This window comes from Dendrobates tinctorius, unplaced genomic scaffold (genome assembly GCF_039654945.1).
Source record: "Dendrobates tinctorius isolate UK_male_01 unplaced genomic scaffold, ASM3965494v1 ptg000067l, whole genome shotgun sequence".
Classification (NCBI taxonomy): domain Eukaryota; kingdom Metazoa; phylum Chordata; class Amphibia; order Anura; family Dendrobatidae; genus Dendrobates; species Dendrobates tinctorius.
In genome coordinates this window covers 7,516,599-7,542,338 of record NW_027361735.1, presented here as the reverse complement: position 1 = coordinate 7,542,338, position 25,740 = coordinate 7,516,599, and the positions used below count along the sequence as shown (strand labels likewise).

The 25,740-nt window shown below is 45.3% G+C and overlaps 1 protein-coding gene across 2 annotated transcripts in view; it reads right to left on the bottom strand.

Annotated features, from left to right (window-relative positions):
* ATP10B (ATPase phospholipid transporting 10B (putative)) overlaps positions 1-25,740 on the bottom strand; it is a 620,908-nt gene that overhangs the window by 457,009 nt on the left and 138,159 nt on the right. The window contains exon 1 of one of the 2 annotated variants that reach the window (XM_073581015.1): positions 17,503-17,666. The exons of the other annotated variant lie outside the window; for it this stretch is intronic. The gene's annotated coding sequence lies outside the window, so the exon portion shown is untranslated. Of the gene's footprint in view, positions 1-17,502; positions 17,667-25,740 lie in introns of those variants that run through there. 2 annotated transcript variants of the gene reach the window in all.

Here is a 25,740-nt window from a genome sequence, read left to right as displayed (position 1 = left end):
TGAAAAAGTGTTTGCCTCTTCCTGATTTCCTATTCTGTTACATGCTTGTCACACTTAAATTTTTCAGATCAAACAAATTAAAATATTAGACAAAGATAACACAAGTAATGACAAAATGCATTTTTTAAATGAAATCTTTATTATTAAGGGAAAAACAAATAAAAACCTGCAGTGTACTGTGTGAAAAAGTGACTGTGCCCCCCACGCCGTTAAAACATAAACTAACTGTGGTTTATCACATCTTAGGGGAGTTCAAATTCCCTAGCCACACCTTGGTGATCGGAAACATTTAATTGCGACAGGAAATCGGAAAGGGGGCCAACTTTAAACCTACGAAACTGTTACACCCGGTCCCCGTCCTGGCGCTGCGCCCAGGTCTGCCGCTGTTACACCTGACCCCCGTCCTGGCGCTGCGTCCAGGCCTGCCGCTGCTCTCCGTTCTGGGCACTCACCTCGAGCCTCTCATGCTGCTGCTCAGCATTCTGTCCTCCCTCCTGTCTCCTCCTCCTGGCGTCCTGTGAGGAGATCTGTAGCTAAGGCTATTAGGGCACGCCCGCCCGCTCTCTTGCCTTCTTAAAGGGGCGGCGTGCATTATTCAACCAATGGCAGCGCACTGGCTGCTATTTCTGGCCTCTCCTCCATAGGGAGAACGCCGGAGCAACGAGTATCTATCATTGCTACATCCGGTTCTCATGCTAACCGGTCTGCGCTGCATCTGCAGTCTCTGTGCATTGTCTAATGCTCTCTGTTTCCACAGCATATCAGTATCCTGAGTTACCTGGTTATATCAGCAACCATCTGGGCCTAAGCCATCCCGTTCCGCCTACAGCCATCCCAGTCCAAGGACTGTGTGAAGGTCACTGGAGCTAACTCCTTACCAACTAACCGGATCCAGGACCCAGTGCATTACGGACTCTGCTGTAACTTTTGTTATCCCTTTTGGTCCCGCTGGGACAGCTGCCACGTATTCGGGGTCTAACTGGAGGTAGCACCTGTGTCCTCTGGGTATTCCATTCTGGCCCTGCCTGAGGGGCTTTACTACGGGTGCCCGGGGCTCACTAGTCACGCCCCCTTCGGAGCCCCCCCGGATCGTGGTCCCGAGGTTCCACTTAAAAACTAAAAACGAATGTGAACTTCACCATCTCTGCCTCCGCTTCCATTCGTTACAGAAACTGTATTTAGAGGCGTAACCATTGTTTTAATTTTTATTTCATAAATCAATAGTACACAAGAAAATAAGCAACTTTAATATATCTCATCAGAGAAATCTCTTCGGTTCTCTGCCATAATTGATCCGTCATTGTCAAAGTTCTCAATCCTGAGGTAAAATCTGTAGTCAGTGAAGACTTTCCCATTACTGAGATAGGAGCCGCTACTGATACAATTTTGCGTAGACGGGAGGAGGAGCTCTTCCTCTAGCTTCTCCCATCTACATAGAATCTCATCTCACAATTTTAACTCAGAATTGAGAACTTTGATAGTGACTGATCAATTACGGCAAAGAAAGAAGCAGATTTCTCTGATGAGATATATTACAAAGTGGCTTCTTTTCATGTGCATTTTTGATTTACGAAATAAAAATTAAAATGATGGTTACTCTCATCTTGTACATTTTCTACTGTAGATGTATGACACGGATCACGCGAACAGCACATGGACGTAAAAAAATGGACACACGGATGTGTGGTGCCGCCAGGAGTCTGGCCGCCACAGTGGCTTTGCCTTCCTCCAGGGAGGGTAATGCCAGGCTTGGAAGCAGTGAAGGGTCTCTCTCACAGTTAACCTATACATGCAGCACAGTTCCACTCCAGGCCAGCAGGAGGGACTCTGTACCGGAATTGAGGGGAGGACTGCTCTCTGAGGGCCAAGTGGAAGGAGTGGTCAGTTAGTCTGTGGAGGGTGAAGTGTGCAGACTTGTGGAGAGAAGCTAAAGGTTGAGCTGAGGAAAGAAAGCTCCCTCCCAGTGAGAGCGCATGAACTGGAGCCTGGTCTCCACGGGTGTATGGATACTGACGGTCCTGCACCAGAAACCAGAGGAGTAGGAAGCTGTAAATGCCCTACTCTCATTTAAGACTCGGAGGCACAACAGCACGGAGTGAGCCAAGAGAGGAATATGGCTACAGCTGTCTGCCATATGAGGAGTGCTAGTAGAAGAGAATTAGGAGGAACTTCAGTGTAACTCAGTACTAGGAGTACTTCATTCAAATAAGCGCTAGGAAGGAGACTACACAGCCCTTCTGCTGAGAGAGAATCCTGAGCTGCTACCAGGCTAGCCTGCTCCGGTACCAACTGTACTCAGGACCCTGGACTGCATTTATCAAGTAAAGGTACAGAAACTGCACCCCGCTATGTCTTTGTCTGCTTCCTACCCTTCCGGCACTGTTACATCCCCGTGCCAACCACATCTACACTGCCCTGGACTACAGCTTTACCTGTGGGGAGCTTTTACAACTTTGCTGCACCATACTATCAGTCCAAGTGGATCTGCATGCAGTGTAGGCTTAATATCTCACTTGCCGAACACCACAGGTGGCGTCACAAACTATTCCATTAACTATAATCCACCATTTCCATTCCCCCATTACTTGGGCACCCAGGGCCACGGACCGGGTCACCGCTGCTGTGACACATCCCTCTGACACCGGCCCGGTACCAAGTACCCCACAGCCCAGGGAGGGCGACACAACTAGGCATCACAAACAGGATTACGGAGCCCGGTACCCCCCGGGTCCTGTGTGCCATAGACTGTGCTTGTGTAAAAGACTGTGTGAAATTGGCATGCTGCTTGGCGCACGCGGGAAGAAAAAGGGGCGGGCCTTCGTGGACTGAGCCTGCCACCGAGCGCGAAGAAGTGAAGTGCCGTGCGGGAATAGAGGAGAACGCGCGAGAAGGGGAGCAGCTGAGGCCTAGAGCCCGGGGTGTCGGGCCTGCGAAACGGCCTCCGGTAAGTTCACACAACTCCCGGCCATGGCTAACATTAACTGGGGGGGAAGAGAATGTCTGCGCCGAGCAACAATGCAGTGGCGGATGCCGTTGTCAACCCTGCAGCACCGCAGGGAGGAGCTCCCGCCGCAGCGGTCTCCATAATGCCGCTGTCTATGTCCCATATACCGGGAGCGGCCTGGCTACTGCAGTACTCAGGCGAGTCACATACCCTGAGTGAATTTAAAGAGAGACTGTGCAGTTTGTTCAAAGTATACCCTCTGTCTGAAAGCCAGAAAGTGAATATCCTTATTGGACAGCTGATGGGTGCAGCACAGAGAGAGGTGAAAGCCTGGCAGGACACTGACAAAGAGACTGTTAAAAAGATTCTAGCCAAGCTGAGAAGCACCTTTGACACCAACATTGCAGCTGAAATCAAGATGCGATTCTTTGGATGTAAGCAGAGAATGCAGGACAGTATAAGGGACTATGCTCTTAACCTGCAGGAGGCGCTGAGAGCAGTTAAGCAAGTTGATCCTGACAGTGTGAAGGAAGATAAACTGTTAAAGGAGCAGTTCATTGAAGGACTCCTCTCCAGTACCCACAGAGGACAGTTGCGCAACATAACCCTGCAAAACCCTGATCTGGACTTTGCTGATTTTAAGGACAGGGCTATTCGGGTACTGCAGGAATCAACTGACAGCTGTCCAGCGCCCCCTAGGCGCCCAGCGATCACCTACCACCAGGAAGCAACATCCTTCCATTCCATCCCTGTGGAGGCTCATGCACAGACTCTGGATAAAGATCCAACTGAGGAGCTGCGTCTTCAGGTCCAGGAGTTGACCAAAGGGATGGCTGCACTTACTAAAACTGTGCAGTCCCTGCAGGTGTCCTCTAAAGAAAAGATCCAGCTTGCTTCCATTCCAGAGGATGTCCCGTGGCTCCGGATGAGGAGAGCCCCGCCACTCCGAGGAAGGAACAACAATCGCTATGACCAGGACGGACGTCCCATCTGTCGTCGCTGCTACAAGGCAGGTCATCTGGCAAGATTTTGTCCTTTAAACGAGCAACCCCTGGGGCAGAGGGCCAACCCCCAGGAGTAGGATCACAAGGCCCAAGGAACTGGCGAGCCAAGTATGTGGGAGGGAGACCGATCCTTCCTGTGGTGATTGACGGCATCCCCATGAACGCTTTGCTGGACACTGGCTCCCAGGTGACCACTATGCCCTATATCCTCTACAAGAGGTATTGGGCTGACTCTGAACTCACCCGTGGCCCAACTGATGAACTGACAGTAGTTGCCAGTAATGGTCAGTCTTTGCCGCAAATTGGATGTAAAGAGATTACTGTTAAAGTGGGTCGGGTAGAGCTAAAATCTCAAGGTCTGATAGTTGTGGATATTGATCGGCCTGAATGTAATCCCATGATGACTCTTGGTAAAAACGTAATTGAAAATTGTCTTTCCGAGGTTATTGTCTTGTTGCAACAGGTGGCTGAGACTGCTGGTTCCAGTGAACAACGAGTCCTGCAGAAGGAGATCAAGGCCCTGATGCAAAGACAACAGGTAGAACTCTCTGGCGGAGAAATTGGTAGTGTCAGAGTGAGTGATGCTTTCCCCTTTGCAATACCCCCCAGATGTGAAATGTTGATTTGGTGTCGGGCAGACATAGGCCTCAGAGGGAAGGATTACCAGGCATTGGTAGAACCAGTATATTCTGATAGCAGGCCCACTTTCCTGACAGCCAGAGGGGTGGTTGATGTACGTAAAGGGAGAGTTCCTGTACGTCTTTTGAATTGTGGGGAGGAGGAGGCCACAATACCTCAGTACGCCACAGTTGCTAAGCTGCTCACTGTTAATAACAGCTATTTGCAGGCAGCAGAGCCCTTGGTCTCATCCGAACAGGTGGAGGACAATGGTTCTGGAAAGCAGCTAGAGGAGTGGTTCCAGCAACTGCAGGTGGGAACTGACTCTACACCTTCATACCACAAAAATGGGGTTTACAGAGTGACACAGGAATATGAGCGGGTATTCAGTAAACACCCACTATATTTTGGGCAGGCAAAAGGGGTCCAACATCATATCCCCACTGGAAACCATCCACCCATTAAGGAGAGGTACAGACCTATACCCCCAAACCAATACCAATGTGCTATGAGTATGTTGAGAGAGATTAAGGAAGCAGGGGTCATCAGAGACAGTTGTAGCCCCTGGGCAGCTCCAATAGTTTTTGTAAAGAAAAAGGATGGTACCATGAGAATGTGTGTTGATTACAGGAAAATTAACAGCATTACACATAAAGATGCCTACCCATTACCTAGAATTGAAGAGTCATTAGCTGCACTTAAAACTGCTAACTACTTTTCCACCTTGGATCTCACCAGTGGGTATTGGAAGGTTCCTGTGGCAGAGGCAGACAAGGTGAAGACAGCATTTACCACTCCAATGGGTCTCTGTGAGTTCAACTATATGCCATTTGGGCTCTGCACTGCCCCAGGAACATTTCAACGGCTGACGGAGTGCTGCCTGGGACACATGAACTTTGAGACAGTCCTGTTGTACCTTGATGATGTCATTGTTTTATCCCAAGACGTATGAGGACCATCTGGAGCACCTGGCTGAGGTGTTTGAAGCTTTGTCCAACTTTGGCCTGAAGGTGAAGCCTTCCAAATGCCACCTCCTGAAGCCCAAGGTACAGTACCTCGGTCATGTGGTGATTGCAGAAGGTGTGGAACCAGATCCTGACAAAGTCACAGTCATGCGGGACTGGCCGAAACCCAGCAACCTCCATGAAGTACGTCAATTTCTTGGACTGGTAGGCTGCTACCGAAGGTTCATCAAAGGCTTCACTGAAATAGCCACTCCTATGCAAAATCTTCTGGTGGGGCAGGCCAAGAAAGCCAAACAGAAGAATTCCACATTTGAATGGAATGAGGAGTTGAAAAGGACCTTCACGAGACTGAAGATGGCTCTCACAGGAGATGAAGTTCTGGCCTACCCAGATTATGACAAACCCTTTGTGTTGTATGCTGATGTCAGCAATGTGGGACTTGGAGCAGTACTGTCGCAGGTACAGAATGGCAAAGAAAGGGTGATCTCCTACTCCAGCAGGAAGCTTCGTCCCACCGAAAGGAACCCAGACAACTACAGTTCCTTCAAGCTGGAGTTCCTCGCCATAGTCTGGGCTGTGACTGAGAGATTCAAGCATTACCTAGCTTCAGCCAAGTTTACTATCTTCACGGACAACAACCCGTTGACTCATTTGGACACTGCAAAACTAGGTGCACAGGAGCAGCGATGGATCGCTCGGTTGTCTAACTATGAGTTTACCATCAAGTACCGGGCAGGGCACAAGAATACCAATGCTGATGCGCTGTCCAGGATGCCTAATCTGCCAGATGAAGGAGAAGACCCTGAGGCTCTTGAAGAAATAGAGTTACCTCCCTTCCACCGGCCACTTGAGGCCCAGCGTGCGCAAGGAGTGAGAAACAGACAGTCTGGTTTGAAAGAAGTCACCCTAAACCCATTTCCCCATCATGACTGGGCAGAAACTCAGGATAATGAACCCACAGTCTGCCTGGTGAAGGAGCTACTGTCATAAGCTGACTCACGCCCAGAGTCGAATGCTCCAGAAGAAGCCCAGCAGTTGTGGAAGGAAAGAGGTCAGCTGTTCATTTATGAAGGAAAACTGTGTCGAAGGAGTATCAATGCCCGCACTCATGAGCTGGTCTGGCAGGTGATAGTCCCAAAGAGAGAGGCACCAATGGTCCTGGAAGCATACCACAATGGAGCTGGACACTTCGGATGGAAGAAGTTAGAAGCATTGCTCCGGGAGAGGTTCTACTGGGCTGGTATGAGGAAAGCCATTGAGAGGTGGTGTGGACAGTGTAACCTGCGCAGAAAGGATCGAAACAGCCAGAGAGCTCCTCTACAGCCAATCATCACCAAACAGCCACTGGAGCTGGTAGCCCTGGACCATGTGAAGCTGGTTCCAAGCCAGTCAGGCTACATCTATGCTCTTACCATTGTGGACCACTACTCAAGACTCCAGGTAGTTGTGCCTGTCAAAGATCAAACAGCCAGGACAGCAGCCAGAGCATTCCAACAGCACTTCTGTAGACCACATGGATATCCTGATCAAGTACTTACAGATCAAGGTCCCGCCTTTGAGGCAGAAGTGTTCCAGGAATTCTGTAACTTGTATGGTTGTAAGAAGATCTGGACAACACCGTATCACCCACAGACCAATGGCATGTGTGAGAAGATGAACCAGGTAGTGATTGACCTACTGAAGACCTTGCCCTTGGAAGAGAGGGAATATGTGGCCAGAAAAGTTGCCAGATCTGGTAGACCTCTACAACCACATCCCTGTGAATTCCACCAATTGCACTCCAGCCTACCTAATGAGAGCAAGGCCTGGGAAACTGCCTAGTGATTTGGACATGGGAGTCCTGACACCTGAAGTAGCATCACCAGATGCTGACTGGGATAGAGAGAGGCAGCAACAGTACAGAAGAGTACAAGAATGTGTGGAAAAGAGTTTAGCCCAGGCAAGACAAAATCAAGAAAGGCACTACAATCAGCATGCACCTGCAGTTCCCTTGTCACCAGGAGAACAAGTCCTCAAGAGGAAAAGAAGACTGCATAAGCTGGATGTCCAATGGGAAGCTGAACCCTATACCATTCTACCCTCAAACTTTGACAATACCAAGGTGTGCCTTATTAGTAAAGATGGAGGAGAAACATCAACAGCAGTATCAAGAGATCATTTGAAATTATGCCCTGATCAGCTGAAAGAAAGAATGGAAGAACAAGATAACATCCAACCCATAGAAGAAGAGAAGGTCAGCACCATACTTGGAGAATTTCCTGCAAATTGGTCTCAAGTAAATGATGCAATAGTGGTGCCAGTGTTGACATTTCCCCAATTGGTAGCACAGAAAGAAGTGACTCAAGAAAATCCTGAAGATCAGGAAAATCAGGCAGCAGATGCCACACCAGCAGTGGAGCCAGAGAACCCTTGCCCTGCCAGTGGTGAACCTGTTGTGTCCATGGTGAGTCTAGGAGTTTGCAGACAATCTAGTATCCCTGTGTTACATAGAACCACCAGTAGTGTATCCAGTACATTACCCTCTACACCAGTGTTACGCAGATCTACCCGTACCACACAAGGTATACCGCCCATCAGATATCGCATATAAATAAGTTAAAGTAATGTTAACCTGTAAATATGTAACTGTTCTTAAGTTTTGTGCCTACAGGTAACCTTTAAGAGTTTCCTTTGAAGTTTCTAGTTTTGTTTTATGGACATTGTACCACAGTACTTGTGTGGTCACCAACCTGTATATAGTTCACCATTTGCCCAGGAATGGACCATGGACATTGATGCTTGGACTTGTCATCATAGGACTATTTTTGGAGCTTGTGGTTTTTGTACATTTTTCAAAATCTTGTACAACTTTGTTATATGTTTATATGTTATTCATGTTTTCTTTTATCAGCCCAGGAGTGCTGACTTGCACTAGGGGGGAATATGGCGCCCCCAGGAGTCTGGCCGCCACAGTGGCTTTGCCTTCCTCCAGGGAGGGTAATGCCAGGCTTGGAAGCAATGAAGGATCTCTGTTATGAATGGGAAATCGAGGAGGAAAAAAAGACAAGCTAAGTCTCAGAAAACCAGAGAAGTTGGTAACTATGCAGATCGCAGATCCCTGATCTTAACCGCACAACTAGCAGCAGTCGTGGAGCGTTCCTACGTTGGTCCTAAACGCCTCATCACAACCGGAGAACTACATAAGCCTAAAGCAGGAAAAGAGGAAAACCAACTGCCCCAGAGCAGACCCCAAAGGAAAGACAGCCCCCCCACATGTATTGACGGTGAAACAAGATGAAAATACAAACAAAGGCAGGAAAATAGGCTGAGCAAACGATGGGGCCCGGCTAACTAAAAAGGACAGAAAAGGAAAGACACTGTCTGCAATCTGCCCAAAAAAACCTACAAAAATATTGTCCAACACTTCTGATAGCAAAATTAACCCTGAAGTCACTAGACTTCTAAACCTATATCAGCACTCTGAAATATTCTGAGACAGAGCAAAAAAGAGGCCAATCCAATAAGGGACAAAAAGCAGATTGGCAAATACTGATTAATAGGAGTGGAATTTCAGCATAGCCCCAGCAGGGGCAGGCTGATTACACAAAAAACTGAATTGACCAACAAGCGCAAGTGTGAACATTAGCAAAAAACAAACTTAACTTGAGAAGACTGGAAGAGAGCTGAAGTCCAGGACCCGAGAAGCAGACTGAATCACCAGCACCCGGATAGGGCATCGGCTGTCTTATATCCAGTCTGATACTCCAGAGATCCAATCGTTATCTTCCTCATCAGGTGGCAGATCACTACCACTTAAACCAACCGCACTACCTCCTGTCACCACCAGAGGGAGAACGGAAGGGGAACTCTCAACTGGTGGAGCAGAAAATGAGTTCATGACAGGTCTCTCTTGCAGTTAACCTATACATGCAACACAGTTCCCTCCAGGCCAGCAGGGGGGACTCTGAACCGAAATTGAGGGGAGGAGTGCTCTCTGAGGGCCAAGTGGAAGGAGTGGTCAGTTAGTCTGCGGAGGGTGAAGTGTGCAGACGTGTGGAGAGAAGCTGGAGGTTGAGCTGAGGAAAGAAAGCTCCCTCCCAGTGAGAGCGCATGAACTGGAGCCTGGTCTCCACGGGTGTATGGATACTGACGGTCCTGCACCAGAAACCAGAGGAGTAGAAGGCTGTAAATGCCCTACTCTCATCTAAGACTTGGAGGCACAACAGCACGGAGTGAGCCAAGAGAGGAATACGGCTACAGCTGTCTGCCATACGAGGAGTGCTAGTAGAAGAGAATTAGGAGGAACTTCTGTGTAACTCAGTACTAGGAGTACTTAATTCAAATAAGCGCTAGGAAGGAGACTACACAGCCCTTCTGCTGAGAGAAAATCCTGAGCTGCTTCCAGGCTAACCTGCTCCGGTACCATCTGTAATCAGGACCCTGGACTGCATTTATCAAGTAAAGGTACAGAAACTGCACCCCGCTGTGTCTTTGTCTGCTTCCTACCCTTCCGGCACTGTTATATCCCCGTGCCAACCACATCTACATTGTCCTGGGACTACAGCTTCACCTGTGGGGAGCTTTTACATCTTTGCTGCACCATACTATTAGTCCCAGTGGATCTGCATGTAGCGTCGGCTTAACATCTCACTTGCCGAACACCACAGGTGGCGTCACGAACTATTCCATTAACTATAATCCACCATTTCCATTCCCCCCATTACTTGGGCGCCCAAGGCCACAGACCTGGTCACCGCTGCTGTGACACATCCTGCTGACACCGGCCCGGTACCGAGTACCCCACAGCCCTGGGAGGGCGACCCAGATGACATACGGATGTAAATTAGAAAAAGATAGTTTGAGTGTTCTGGATGAAAGTTGGACAATTTTTCATCAGCTCGTCTGCAGCCGCCCTGAAGCAGACATGATCACTGCAGCTCTTCAAGAAAACTGGAAGCAATGACGGAGCGCGGTCCCTAGAGCAACATTCAGTTTTGCTGAGGTTAAAAAGAAGATTCTTCTCATTATTGGAAAAGCTTTAACTTGTTTAATCAGACCAAGCAGCACAGTTCAGCAATGGTATGCAAGGAATTTTGCAGCAAATAGTCAAAATAGCTATCCGAGCTCTAACTATACATGGGGTTTCCTCATATATAATGAAGAAAAAATCCAGCTCAACGATGAAGTGAAAACACAATTCTTTATTCACTCAGATTTTTGCAAAAAATAGAGGATAAAATTCAGCATAGTACGGACAAAAAGTTGCGTTATCAACGCGTTTCAGGTGTCACAGCTCCCTTAGTCATGATCATGTTCATTACCCGAGCGTGACCGCTTCATGTATTTCTATGCAGCTTTCACATTCGGGCCAGGAGAGCCACCTTCCAGACTATGCACTTCGTTCTGATCTCAACCTGATTTTTTTTTGACTGTCTGAATGTGCCTTAAGACTCTAAATAACGTCTACGTAGCCCCTTTGTATTTGTCACATGTTCCATAGTAATATTAACAGTTCTGTAATGCCAAAAACTATCCTTGCATTTTTCTCCTTGTTCAGTTTCATACATAATCTGACCCCATCCTTAAATTAAAAAAAAAATTATACACTACCGTTCAAAAGTTTGGGGTCACTTAGAAATTTCCTTATTTTTGAAAGAAAAGCACAGTTTTTACCAATTAAGCTAATATTAATTGATTCAGAAATACACTCTATACATTGTTAATGTGGTAAATGACTATTCTAGCTGCAAACGTCTGGTTTGTAATGCAATATCTTCACAGGTGTGTAGAGGTCCATTTCCAACAACCATCACTCCAGTGTTGTTATGGTACTTTGTGTTTGCTAACTGTGTAAGAAGGCTAATGGATGGTTATAATACCCTTGAAAACCCTTGTGCTAGTATGTTAGCACAGCTGAAAATAGTTTAACTGATTAGCACAGCTATAAACCTGACCTTCCTTTGAGCTAGTTGAGAATCTGAAGCATTACATTTGTCGGTTCCATTAAACTCTCAAAATGGCCAGAAATAAAAGAACTTTTATGTGAAACTCGATAATCTATTCTTGCTCTTAGAAATGAAGGCTATTCATGCGAGAAATTGCCAAGAAACTGAACATTTCCTACAACGGTGTGTACTACTCCCTTCAGAGGAGAGCACAAACAGGCTCTAACCAGAGTAGAAAGAGAAGTGGGAGGCCCTGCTGCACAACTGAGCAACATTACATTAGAGTCTGTAGTTTGAGAAATCGACACCTCACAGGTCCTCACCTGGCAGCTTCATTAAATAGTACACGCACAACGCCAGTGTCAACATCTATAGTGAAGAGGCGACTCCGGGATGCTGGCCTTCAGGGCATAGTGGCAAAGAAAAAGCCATATCTGAGACTGGCTAATAAAAGGAAAAAGATTAATATGGGCAAAAGAATAGACATTGGACAGAGGAAGATTGGAAAAAAGTGTTATGGACAGACGAATCCAAGTTTGAGGTGTTTGGATTACACAGAAGAACATTTCTGAGATGCAAAACAACTGAAAAGATGCTGGAAGAGTGCCTGATGCCATCTGTCAAGTATGGTGGAGGTAATATGATGGTCTGGGGTTGCTTTGGTGCTGGTAAAGTGGGAGATTTGTACAAGGTAAAAGGGATTTTGAATAAGGAAGGCTATCACCCCATTTTGCAATGCCATGCCATACCCTGTGGACAGCGCTTGATTGGAGACAATTTCATCCTACAACAGGACAATGACCCAAAGCACACCTCGAAATTATGCAAGAACTATTTAGGGAAGAAGCAGGCAGCTGAACTGGTATTCTATCTGTAATGGAGTGGCCAGCGCAGTCACCAGACCTCAACCCCATTGAGCTGTTATGGGAGCAGCTTAACCGTATGGTACGCAAAAAGTGCCCATCAAGCCAAACCAACTTGTGGGAGGGGCTTCTGGAAGCATGGGGTGAAATTTCTCCAGATTACCTCAGCAAATTAACTGCTAGAATGCCAAAGGTCTGCAATGCTGTAATTGCTGCAAAGGGAGCATTCTTTGACGAAAGCAAAGAGAAAATTATTATTTAAAATAAAAATCTTGTCAATGTCCGGACTAGATTTTAAATTCATTTGGTTACTCATTTGATTAATAAAAGTATGAGTTTTCATGGAAAACACAAAATTGTGTGGGTGACCGCAAACTTTTGAACGGTAGTGTGTATATATACATATATATATATATATATATATATATATATATATATATATAAATTAGTTGGCAATAGCCTTGCCTGCACAATTCATTACATAAGCTAAAAAGAATATACAGTACATACATTAATCTGAACTCTCAAAAGGAAAACATCCAAATAGGGTTAATTGTGCTCAATTTTGCCTTTTTACCTTTGGTGGCGGAAAGGGGAGGATTCCTTATCTTAGCAGGCAATCCAATCTTTCATCCCCTTTGGATATAATCTTACTAAGACCATTCCTTTTTGTAGAGCATTTCAATAATTTTACGGTATCTTTACAAAACATATCCTGGCCTTATTACATCCATACTACCAACACATAGACTTGGATCATCACAATTTTATGACAATTGATGTTTGGTTCCGAGCTGCAGAGTTTCAAGACACCGCCCCCTGCTGTCACATGGAAAGGTCGGTCCAGGTCCGATAACCCAGGAAATGCTGCTGCCTGGCTAGGTGGTTCCAGACACGGAGCAGGAGAGGCAACCCCATTTATGTTCCTCCTTCTCTTCACTCCCTTACACCAGCATGAGGTAGAGAAAGAGAGCCTGATTCCAGCAATGTATCAGTTTACTGGGGCAGAAGTTGTGCTAAGTTGCAGATTTAGCAGAGCTCAGATGTTGATCTGTGTATAACCGGACCCACACAACAGCTTTCTGTGTACACTGTATATTGACAGGTGCTAATCATCGATGGGAGTGTAGTTGGACTAGGAGGCACGAGACAGCTTGTCCTATAGTGATAATCTTCTGCTGATAAAACACTGATTGTATTGAAACTGCCCAGTAAATGACATCTCTGGAATCAGTGTCTCCACACCTACTATATATCACAGTGCTCTCTGATTACATGTGGCGCCCCTGAGGGTTCAGTCGCCACAGAGGTACCCCACTATCCAGGTAAGGTGGAGACACCTGACCACACTCCAATACCTACAACCCCACACCACAAAGTAGTGTAGCAAAGCACTTTTGGCGGCTCCCTGCTTGGAGTATAGAAAAGCAGCCATTGGTGGCTCCCTGCTTGGAACACGAAACGTGCTGGGAGGCGGGTGGAGTTAGTTCACATAAAAGAACGGTAAGAATTGAGTCAGTCAGTCTTTCATTCAGTCAGTGAATGAGGATGTAGAAGGACAGAGTGTGAGACAGAGAAGATCCCCGGGAGAGGGATGGAAGAAGGAAGTGCTGCAGTAGACCACAGTGATCTGGGTCTGCTGGCACAGGAAAGAGACAGAGAAAGGAAGCTTGATTCTTCATTGGGAAGAAGGATTAGCACAGAACGTGAGGAGAATAAGAGAACAAGGACCAGGGTTAGAGGAGAACCCTTTTCAAGTTCTAAGCTTGAGGCCGGGGTCCGGTCCCCGAGGTTGTACGGATACTAATGGTCCTGCAGCAGACACCGGAGGAATAGAAGTAGTGACCACTTTTTTCCCACACAAGACTTGGGGGCACAACAGCAACATATTAGTGAGCCGGGACTTAGTAGCAAGGAGTCCCCGAAGCAGGCTACAGCTGTCTGCCATACAAGTAGAGTTCATAGGAACATCTGACAGGAGGAACTCCAGTGTAACTCAGTACTAGGAGTACTTCATTCAAAGGCGCTATAAGAGGAGACGTTCAGAAAAGGCACATATGTTGGCGGAGTGTTGGAAAGGAGTACTTCATCTTGCCTGGAAGTTGGCTGAGCTCCTGACCCGGAGGACACGGCACGGATGTGGGCACCTGTACCTGCAACAGACTGAGTAAAGCTTTGGAACTACATGCCCTGGTGTCCTCCACTTATTCCTGCGCCAACCTGCCCAGCACTGCTGCATCCCTTGCGCCTGACACTACACCATCTTAGGCCTCTTTCACACATCAGATTTTTGCCGTCAGGTGCGATCCGGCTTTTTTTTGTAAAACCGGATCCGGTGAAATGCAATGCTGGATCCAGTTTTTCCCCATTGACTTGCATTAGCGCCGGATCGCTCCGGATGGCATTGCGTTTCATCCGTTTTTTGCCAGATCCGGCTACTTGTCTCATTCCGGCGTCTGTAAAAAACGGCTACTGTAACGTTTTTTGTCTCCGGCAAAAAAGCCGAAGCGCCGGATCCGACGCTTCCGGCTTTTTGCCACAATGAAAGTCTATGGGCGCCGGAATGCGCCGGATCCAGAAAAAGACGGATCCTGCCACCGGATCCGTTTTTTTAAGTCTGCACATGCTCAGATCCAATTGGCCAGCCCCCAGGAAACAGATATAACCTGCTAGACGGATCCGGCAGAAAAACGGATCCGTTTCTACAGTTCTCCAAAATTTATGCCGGATCCATTTTTTCTAAAAAATAGCCGGATCCTGCCTGACGGCAAAAAACTGATGTGTGAAAGTAGCCTAAGTGTCACTTCACCTACACTGCCCTGGGACTACAGCTCTGTCTGTGGAGGGCTATAACATCACTGCTGCACCACACCATCTGTCCCAGAGGATCTGTCTGCAGCGTCCGCTTACATCTATATTGCCGAACACCACAGGTGGCGTCACGAATCACTTATAAACTTTCCCCTTTTTAAATGGGTGCCCAGGGCCACGGGCCGGGTCCCGGCTGCCGTGATATCTCCCGTTGAAGCTCATCGGGCCCGGTACCGAATACCCCACAGCCCTGGGAGGGCGACCCATACACAACAAAACATCATTACATATTCCTTTTATATTTTAATGTTTTTTATTAGCTGGTCACCGCATGCAGAGCAGACAAATGACACCTCAGGAGAAAGCCAAGAGCCCCACCTTCTTGGTAAAGACCTTAAAATGTAGCACTACATAAAAAGGACCATATTTCTAAAACAATATGACGGATTAAAAAAAAAAAAAAAAGCGGAGGTCTTCATGTCCCAAAATTATAGTCATTCAATATATGAGTAGGTCATACATATGATGTACTAATAAACTGGAATTATACAACATTTCTTGAGTCACCATTTTTTAGTGTGCATGTGCAGCAATTAAAAGACTATGCGGTTAATAAAATGCTGCAGATCCAAGTAGTATCAGAAATGGATGTCACATACGAACAGGCATGGGGAGAGGCAGCGAGCAGGGGACTGGAGGGCACGCTTAATGCTGAAGACTACAGGCACATAATGCCATGCAAGAAGTAAAACAAGGATGGAAAATGCTGCATGTAAAGTGCGGCCGTGGGATCTCGGGGGGAAACTGTGGCATTCTGATTGAATCCATTCAGGTCCTCTTATTATCAGGTCTCTATGACTGCAGAGGACAAACTGCCTTTCAGCGGGCCAGCCGCAATGTGCCCGCCATTCAGGAGAGAAAAGAAGAAAGAGGCCCAATGGAAGAATCCCTTTCCCCATATCACAAAACATTGATTCTTTGAATGGTTCTGCAGTTTAATATCTCGCAGCTCCTGTCAACGGAGCGGAGATATTGAGTCTTAATAAAGCTCATTCACTACAGGCGGTAGAGTAGATTTCAGGTTGGAAATCTGAGAGTCATTAACACCGGAGGTTCGCTTACGTATCACTTCACAAAAGTAAAAGCTGACACTTAAACGACGGCACAGGGAGGAATACAGAACACAAAGTGGAGCTTAATTTCACAATTACCTTTCTCAATGTGTAGAGATTGGTGTAAAATGCAATTCCTAATATTCTTGCATCAGCGCGCGCTTTATTTCAAAAGTACAGATTGACTATTTTTATTTTAAGAGAGCTTCCTATTAGTAAGTCAAAACCACCATGGCATCTCAGGATGTGGGACGTGAAAACTGTAGTGGTGCATTGTGCGATCGCATTTAATCATTACCAACGTGCTGTATTGTAGCATCCGATATAACATGACAACCGCACCTATAATGCAAGTAATGCTTATCTGCAAGGGGCTTATGACATGAAAGGGATTTGGGACTTTTATTACTGGAGTATTTTAGACAATGAAATTCCTGGCTGCAATATCGCAGCCAGGCTCTGCTTCATGCTGCCCGTGGTTTGAGCTGCATGAATCTAGCAACATTCTCTTTAACAGCCAAATAGCATTCCTTAAATAGGTACTCAGATCAGGTCTCTTGCCTAATGCAAATGCTGCAGTGAAGCAATGTCATCGCTATTTCTGACATGTCTTGCATTGCGCCAGTCTCCAGACCACAGCAGTATACGGCTGTTTATCTGTAGCTGTGTCCAGGGGATGCAGATAACATTACCAGCGTTGCGTGCTGGTGTAGCCCACTGCCGGCCCGGCCCATCTAACCCATTTGCAAGAAGGCCAATCTGGCCCGCTTATCCCAATATACAGTGCAAATCATCACAAGCAGCAACAAGGACAGCACATTGGGAGAAATAGTGGTGGCTGGGGACCAAGTACCGAGGGACGGCCACCGCCATGAGGCTGCGGAAAGCTTCCGTCAACCACAAGCCTAATAGGCAACATTTCCAGGGCAGGTAGTCTTGAAATGTCAGGTAGTCTGGAAATGTCATGTAGTATTGTAGCTACTGATAATGATTTTTATGCTGGTATAAAAATTTAACTACCCAACAAATGAGATTTTTCTCATTTGCAGGTGGATTGCCTTGCATGTTTACACAGGCCAATGTTCAGAAATGAGTGGTTCCAGTTTCGCTCATTCGGCAATTATTGGCTCATTTAAAAAGGGAATTTTCAGTTACAGTTTTGTGTTAGTGTCACACCGGAGCAAGGAAACGAGAGGGAAAGAAGGTAAAAGGGAGCACTGACAATAGGGAAAGGGGAGGAAGGACGCCTCTAAACACTCACCTGTGACCGCACCGTGAGCTCCATATCCCTAGAAGGGTCTTTCACACCATACGGGTAACATGCATAAGCCCAGGCTGGCCGTGAGTTAGCCCTAACTAGTGAGTAGTGCAGAAAAACCCTGGTCTTACTGCAAAGGTAAGGAAACAAACAGGGAGAAATTAAACAGCAACTGGAACTCCACAGCTTAAACTGGAACAACTTCTCCAGGGAGGTCAGCATTGAAAACCTATAACCGGCAGGAGAGAGCAAGGAGCGAGATTAAATAATGGAAGGGAGGGCACTAAGATGCAGCAGCTGAGATTAGAGCCTTATGGAATCCCAGCAGGATCAAAAAGGAACTCTTAACCCCTTCCACACCAAGTGAAAATCAATCTGCGCCACTCAAGTTAATCACAGAGCAGAATCCAGCAGAGGATCTTTTGATCCCAGATACCCTAAAGGTCTCAGCAGGATGCAGCACATTTGTGACAGTTTGTGACAATTACTAAGTCACAGAAGATATATTTGTATAGACGATGACATAATCTAGCCATTATAAAAGATCAGCATCCCTGCAAGACACATGTGACTGAGCTTGTGACGTCAGTTTAAAATAATAAGGCCAAGTTTTATTTTAATACACTAAGTGCTATTTCAGCCTTTCTTAGACTGATAAATGACAGAAGTGGGTCTCTGACTAATAAACTTTATATCAGGGCTGTGGAGTCAGAGTCGGAGCTCATTTTGGTGGAATCGGAGTCGGTATAAAATGGTCCGACTCAGACTCCTAAAATATATAATAAATTGGGTACAGTAGTTCAATACAGAATGTGCTGAATATTTTTTCATAGGAATTTTGGGGAAGTTCTGAAATGTCCTATAAATGGCTGTTCTATTCCTGATCTAAGGCTACATTCACACACAGCGTTTTTCCTGCATTTTTTGAGGATACGTTTTTCAGCTGCAAAAGCAGATCAGCTTTTTAAAAAACCGCATCACCTGAAAGGTTTTTGAGCTCATAGATAATGTTTTCAATAGCAAAAGCAGATTAGAAATCTGCTCTATCCATTTATCCATATCTGTCTATCCATATCTTATCTGTACCAAAAAGAATGAAAGCCGGGTAGAACACAGACTAACACTCCTTTTTTTTTTTAGCACCAGTCAGGTACACCTCATAGCTGCCCAAAAGGACGCCCAGGACAGGCATTGCTCGTCTTCAGTAACACATCAACATCAATTGATAGTTGGAATAAATAGACTGCATTCACCACATCTTAAGGTGCAGGCTTTATTTTCAAGTGTAGGGGTGTGCAGTATAAGGTTCTGCAGCAGTTGAGGTGTGCAGTATGAGATTCTGCAGAACAGTATGAGGTTCTGCCCCCCCCTTGTTTTGATCCTGGCTAAACCCGTTTCTTATAGATATGGCGAACCCTCAGGTAACCCTAAATGAAGGTCAATTGACACAGGTGGCTGAATTGAAGGAATTGCTTAATCACCTATTTACCGTGACTAAATAATTACAAGCTGAGGATTTAACTCCTGGCATTTTCATAAGGGAGTGGAAGAACTTGCTATTTTGCCTGTCCCAAAGAGGAGATTTAATCGCAGATGGAATTTCTGCTTCAATGAAACAGAGAGAGACACAGCTATTGAAAAATAAAATTTTTCTGGCAGCTGTTTATGTGGAACCAAGTCATCGAATACTGCTTAATAATCAACAGCTTACTAAAGGAAAAGCTCTGACTGAGGTAGCAGTTAGGATGAGTGGCCTACAGGAGGACTTCCAGGCGCAAGAGGACTTGGGTCCTGACAGTGCTACTGCTGCCATATCTTCATCCTCATCAGATGAGGAGTTTGACTTTGACAAGTATTTGGATGATATGGAGCAGGCAAAGAGTTGCTGCAAGGAAAAAGATTTCACCCCGTCTCCTATAGCAAGCAGATTGACCATATTTCAGCAAAATGTTTCACTTGCTCTCAAAGAAAAAGAAAAATTCAACCGTTCATCAAAACTGACTGTGCATGGGGAAATTCCTTTATACTTGGAAATTGTTAGAGATGTTGCCCATGTGGTTACGGCTTTGCCTCCAACCCAAGTTAGTGTAGAGAGGTTGTTCTCTGGCCTTAAAATTATTAGGTCAGATTTTAGGTCCTCTATGAAGGAGGATCTGATGGAGGCAATTCTATTTCTTAGAAGAAATTAATAGACTGCACAAATGTCATTTCGTAAGTTTGTGTTGAAAACTGTTTTTTGCCACTTACATAGTTTATTACATAGTGTTATATATATATATATATATATATATATATATATATACACACACACTATATATATATATATATATATATATATATATATATATATGTAATGGATATTACATAGTGTATTACATATTTACAATTTATTACAGTTTTTTGTGTTCTAAAGTTGTATTCCAATAAATATATATTATGTTCTAAATATCTTGATTGTTGTATCATAAAAATGATTAAATGTCTGATGTTCTCATTGTACTAGAATAAATTTTTCACTTAAATATAAGCAATATATGTTGGAGTCGGAGTCATGGAGTTGGAGTCGGTGGAAGGGAAATTGAGGAGTCGGAGTCGCAGGTTTGGCTTACCGACTCCACAGCCCTGCTTTATACCTCCGACGGTCAAAATGAAGTATAACACGATCAATCAAGCAATGACTTTGTCTTCACTTCATTTTGCATTGTCACGAATGTAATCAAGGGAAGAGCAGGCTTAATTCTCACAGCAAATGATCACGTCACATATGTCTCTAAACAAAATTGCAGCAAAATATAGAAGACCTCCAACTGGAACATCCAGTAGTCATATATGGCCAAAAGTGTGTGGACACCTTACACTTTTTTCATTTTTTTTTTTTAGGAATGCAGCAGATGTACACAGCATCAAACCCGCAGCGTTTACTGACCGTGGGAACATACCCTAAAACTGTGAACCGCTTGCTGAGCTCTTGCAGTGTCAGTGTGCGCGTGCAATGCTGGGGAATCAAATAAGCATTGTTCTCTCCGGACAACCATGTACTGTCAACCAAATGTACGGCATGTTGATGGAGGAGACAAAACGGTGCAAGGTTGGTCGGGTTTGGCCAAAATATCAATACGTCCTGTATTTTTGCATCATTGCAGGATGCAGCCAGGTCCTGTAATACTGAAGGGCGGAAATAGGGTGTGCATTCTTACAGAAGTGCCGGGCCACATGCCTGCCCTAAGAGTATGAGTGTAACCAAGGGGTTGTAATTCCTCACCTGTGTGCATTTATAAGACTCAGCAGCCTTCGCCCCCCACCATGGAAGATAGATGCATGAGTGGTTGCTCATCAGTATTTTCCCACCTGTGCTGCCTCCACCTTACCTCATTGCACCTTGCAGAATTGGGTACAGTGCTTTCTCAGTACGTAGCATAAGTTGCTAGAAAGTGAAATGGAGGTCTTCACTCCCGAGAAAATGTTATCACTACTTCTTAGACAAGTGGTGCCATGCTTTACACACAAGTTTGAGTGTAACACCTGTGAATTAATAGTCTACATACCACACAATGGTTCAAGAGGAAACAGACCCCCACTGGACTATATCATTCACAAATGGACAAACATACCATAGGTGCAGCAAAATTGGGGCCCATACCGCAACTAAAATGAGCACCAAGGTTCACTTGCCATAAAATTACTTATGAATTCGAATTCAAAAGGTAAAAAAAAATTATTAGAATTCCATAGTAAGGAACTCTACAATGAACCCATCATTCTTGATGAATCAGATATTAAGCAGCAAGGGTCCCAAATACTATTTGTGCATCAGCCCCGCAAGCCACATAGTTAGAGAGGAGGTGACTGATTCACACGATTCTGGTCCAGCATCCAGCTCCGTGGTATCTCGTGGCTAGACGTGAGTCCTATAAACCGCTTACATTTTGGGATCCTCAAATCAATTGCCACATCGGGACTCCAAAAAGGTAAAAGATTCATGGTGACTCCAGTGATGTCACGATGTATCACTGACCTGGACACGGGACTAGAGTCTCTGCTCATCTCTACACAACATTTTTCAAAAAGAAGATGGGTTATTTCAGCCAACAAGTCACTTTTTTCTGTGTTATTTCAACCCAAATCCTCAGATATAGCCTCGTCGGATCTCTTCTGGGTTGTGCATGCATTATATTGGAAAAGGTAATAAGAAAAACAGCAATAACCCGATCCTTCTTTCAAGATGTAGTTTTAATCCCTAAAATTGATTATATTGATATTTGCGGAAATGCAGATGTCAGGGGAGTTTTTTTCATGAACAGCGAGACCTGCTGGACTACAGCCGTTTCACGCCTTGCTGGCTCTTCTACGGGTCCATCAAGCGCCAGCAAGGTGTGAAACGGCCATAGTCTGGCCCTGAGCAGTGTCTGAACTTGCAGATTTACTCCAGTGAAACAAGAAATTACAAAACCCATTACCTGTTAATATGTATTATTATTATTATTATTATTTATTGTTTTTTAAAAAGCAGCCATGTCCTTTTGAATCCATAACAATCGATTTAATGCTATATAATGCAATAAGGACACAATCTTGGCATCTTCTTCGGGGAGCCGTACAGATTAAGAGAAGATGGAACAATACTAGTGCAGATTATTGAATACAAATCAGATGTGTAATGAAACTGAAGAATCTTGCCAAGATCTGACCTTGAAGGAACTACTATGCATCTTGTATTTTTTCAAGAAACCCAAGTAACAGATGACCTTGCTGCAAACGAAATTGTATTTGGCTGCTTAACTGTCAAGCAGCCATAGTTGTTATTGATTAGTGAACTTACAAACACATACAAAACCATTCAGGTGATCCATCACACCGAGCAGTTATGAGAGAACCTACAAGAACCTCACAATTTGTCAGGCGCGTTTAGAAAACTGCATCGGTAACATTGTACAGTATACAGATTTCAAATTTTGACGCTTTTACAAGCCCCACTGTTATTCAGAAGTGGGAAAATCATGAGCTATATAATTATATATATTTATAATGTTACATTGGTCATGATTTTACCAGTTCTGAACAATGGTGGTACATACAGTGTATAAAACTTCCTTCTCACTCCCCACTGGGGGTGGTCCTTTTTTTTTTTTTTTTTTTGTCCTTCATCATGCTCGGGTCCTCTACCAGAGGCCTGGGAGTTTTAGGGTTCTATGCAAGATCTTCGTTGTTCCGAGCATTGCGCTTTTCTGGACAGAGTTCAGATGTTTCAGATGTGCTCCTGGGATCTGTCGTAGCCATTCTTCCAACTTAGGGGTCACTGCTCCAAGTGCTCCTATCACCACTGGAATCATTGTTGCCTTCACCTTCCACATCTTCTCCAGTCCTCCTTTGAGGCCCTGGTATTTCTCCAGCTTCTCATATTGCTTCTTTCTGATGTTGCTGTAACTTGGCACTGCCACATCTATTATCATTGCTGTCTTCTCACAGGTCCAGATCCAGGTTCCCTTGCCTTGTCCAAGGATGGTTTGTTGCAGTTGCCCATTTATCATCAGATTGTCCTGGTTCTTCAACATCTGATGCAGACCTTGTTAATCCAGGCGACGTCCGTGCCGGCATGACTCTCTTTGTTCATGACACTCATGTTTATTGTATTGGTCACTATAGTGTTCGTAGTCTTGCCCAAGGTCCACTACTGATATATTATATCCAACAGGGCAGAGCCAGGATTTGAACCCCCAGTCTCCCATGTCAGTGGTTGTGCACTTTTAACAGCTACCTAAGGTAGTATTATAGTGTTAGGAGCCTTGGTGTCACAATCCATTTTTGGATCTGTCAGATTCTGGATTCTTCGTTTTAAACTTTTTCCCTTTCTGGCCCTTGGGGGTTAATATGGGTTTTTGCCCCCGGTGGCCGTTGGTGTTACTACAAGTTTAGCGAGTCTGCTGCTTGGTTTTTCCCCCCTGGTGGACGCTGGTGTTAGTACATGTTTAATCAGTCAGCAGATGTGACCACTCCCTCCTTCCTATAAAGGGTCATCAGGTGCTGCACTCACTGTTGGTAATACTGGTCATTTGCTATCCAACCTTGGTGAAGACTGGACCTACCTGGTGCAGAGGGGGTTCAGCTTATCTGGAGCAGTGGTGAAGCTGCTGAAGAGAGGAGCCAACAGGAGCAGTGGTGCTACAACTGAATGTGCTCAAGTTGCTAACTGTGCTGCCCAGGAGCATTGCAGCAGAGCAAGCTAAGTTTTGTCTTTTAGTTGCTTTTACCCCATGGTGTCTGTTTTATATTTCCTTTCGTGTTATTGGTGCAGTTCACTCTATTTCCTGTCTCACCTCCTTGGGAGTGGGTTGGTGGTTTAGCTCAGGGCTAAACAGGAGATAGAGACAGGTCGGGGACTTGGGACTCACTACCATCAAGTCTACCCCCAAGTTACGGAAAGTCAGGTCACCTCCTTAGCCTGAGGGGCAGCTCAGGGGCCCAGGTTCCACGTCTCCTGTTTCTTCCCTACTGCCCCGTGACACTTGGTATATAATTTCCTTTAATTTATTTTTTCACAGGGCAGAGTCGGGAATTGTCTCTCATGTCATATACTATGCACTTATCCATTACACTATGCCAGGCAGCCACTATAATAAATATATATACATATACACACACATTAAATATTTTTAATACATATACACGTACTCTCACTACTCTGTTGTCAGATATGCCGGGTCCAGAAGCTCGTTACCTATCCATAACGCTAGCTGCACCTTAGCTCGCCCTGTTCCCTGGGTTACTTCTGATGGTGAAGAGGCTGGGGCCATGTACATTGCCTTAGCTCCTGAATCTGCTCTCAGTCTGTACCCTTCCCTCACCCAGGGGGGATGGGAGTAGTGGTATACCGTAATACACCAACCAGACAAACAAGGTAATACGAACAGGGGTAACAAAATATACCAAACATGCTAATATATACACATAAACAACAGAGGTACGCACCAGGAAGTGGATGATGGGGTAAAACCAAAAGTAGGAGAAGAAAAGGAATTCTCACACACTCAAAACCTAGCAACAGTCACAGATAAATCCATCAAACACCTTCTCCAATAACAATCACCAACAACCTCCAGCCATGCAACAAAAGATAGTCCTGACAATGAGTGCTAGCCAGGGCCCAGTTTATATAAGAGATGGGAGTGGCTAACAGTGCACAGATGAGAGCCATACCAGAATGTTGTGAGCTCATCTGTTCATTCACCTTTTGTGTCCGAGGATCTCCCTCTTCTGGTGAAGGAAGGTAGTGAGGCTGATTTGGATGAAAGAAACCAAACACCTGATCAGGTGGATTATGACTGGGTAACGGGAACTTCAGACTGGATATAAGGCAGCCGACGCCCTTCTGAGTGGCTGGTGATTTCTCTGCTGGATTCTTGGAGACCAGTCTGATTCCTGCTTCCCAAAGATAAGTTTTTTTCTCTGCTATTGAACTTATTAGTTTTGGTTTTGTTTACCTTGTTTTCTGAGTTCAGCCATTCCCGGCTGGGGGTGTGCTGGATTCTTTTTCCTTGATCAGTGTTCTCTCTTGCTCTAATTCAGAATATTCTGAGTGCTGATATAGGGTTTGAAGTCTAGTGACTTCAGGGTCCTTTTTGCTTATCAGTTGTTTTGGTAATATTTTTAGCAGGGTTTTCTCGGATTGCAGACAGCAGCTTTTCTGTCCTGTCCTTTTTAGTTAGCTTAGGCCCCATCGTTTGCTCAACCTATCTTTCTATCTGTGTTAGTGTTTTCATCTTGCTTCACCGTCATTATATGTTGGGGGCTGCCTATTGCTTTGGGGTCTGCTCTGGGGCAGTCAGTTTTTCCCTTTTCTCTCTTTAGGCTTATTTAGATCTCCGGCTGTGACGAGGTGTCTAGGATCACCGTAGGAACACTCGACGGCTACTGCTAGTTGTGTGATAGGATTAGGGGTCTGCAATCCGCTAGTTTCCAACCTCTCTGATTTTCTGGGCTGAGCTTGTGTTTTGTTTTTTCCTCCTCGGTGACTCAATCATAACACCAGAAGCTCTCAACTAAGCAGATTATCCCCCCTTGCACTGCCCAAAGAAATATTCACCGTTTAATAACAAGGTGAAGATCTTCTAATCCGTGTAGGAGTAGGAGCAATCAGACACTGCGGTCTTCTGGCTCTTCTGTCACGGTAAACCCGTGACACATACATACGCACACACTAATCATTCTGCAAGTAACTTTCTTAAGAATTATGTGATCTTACCA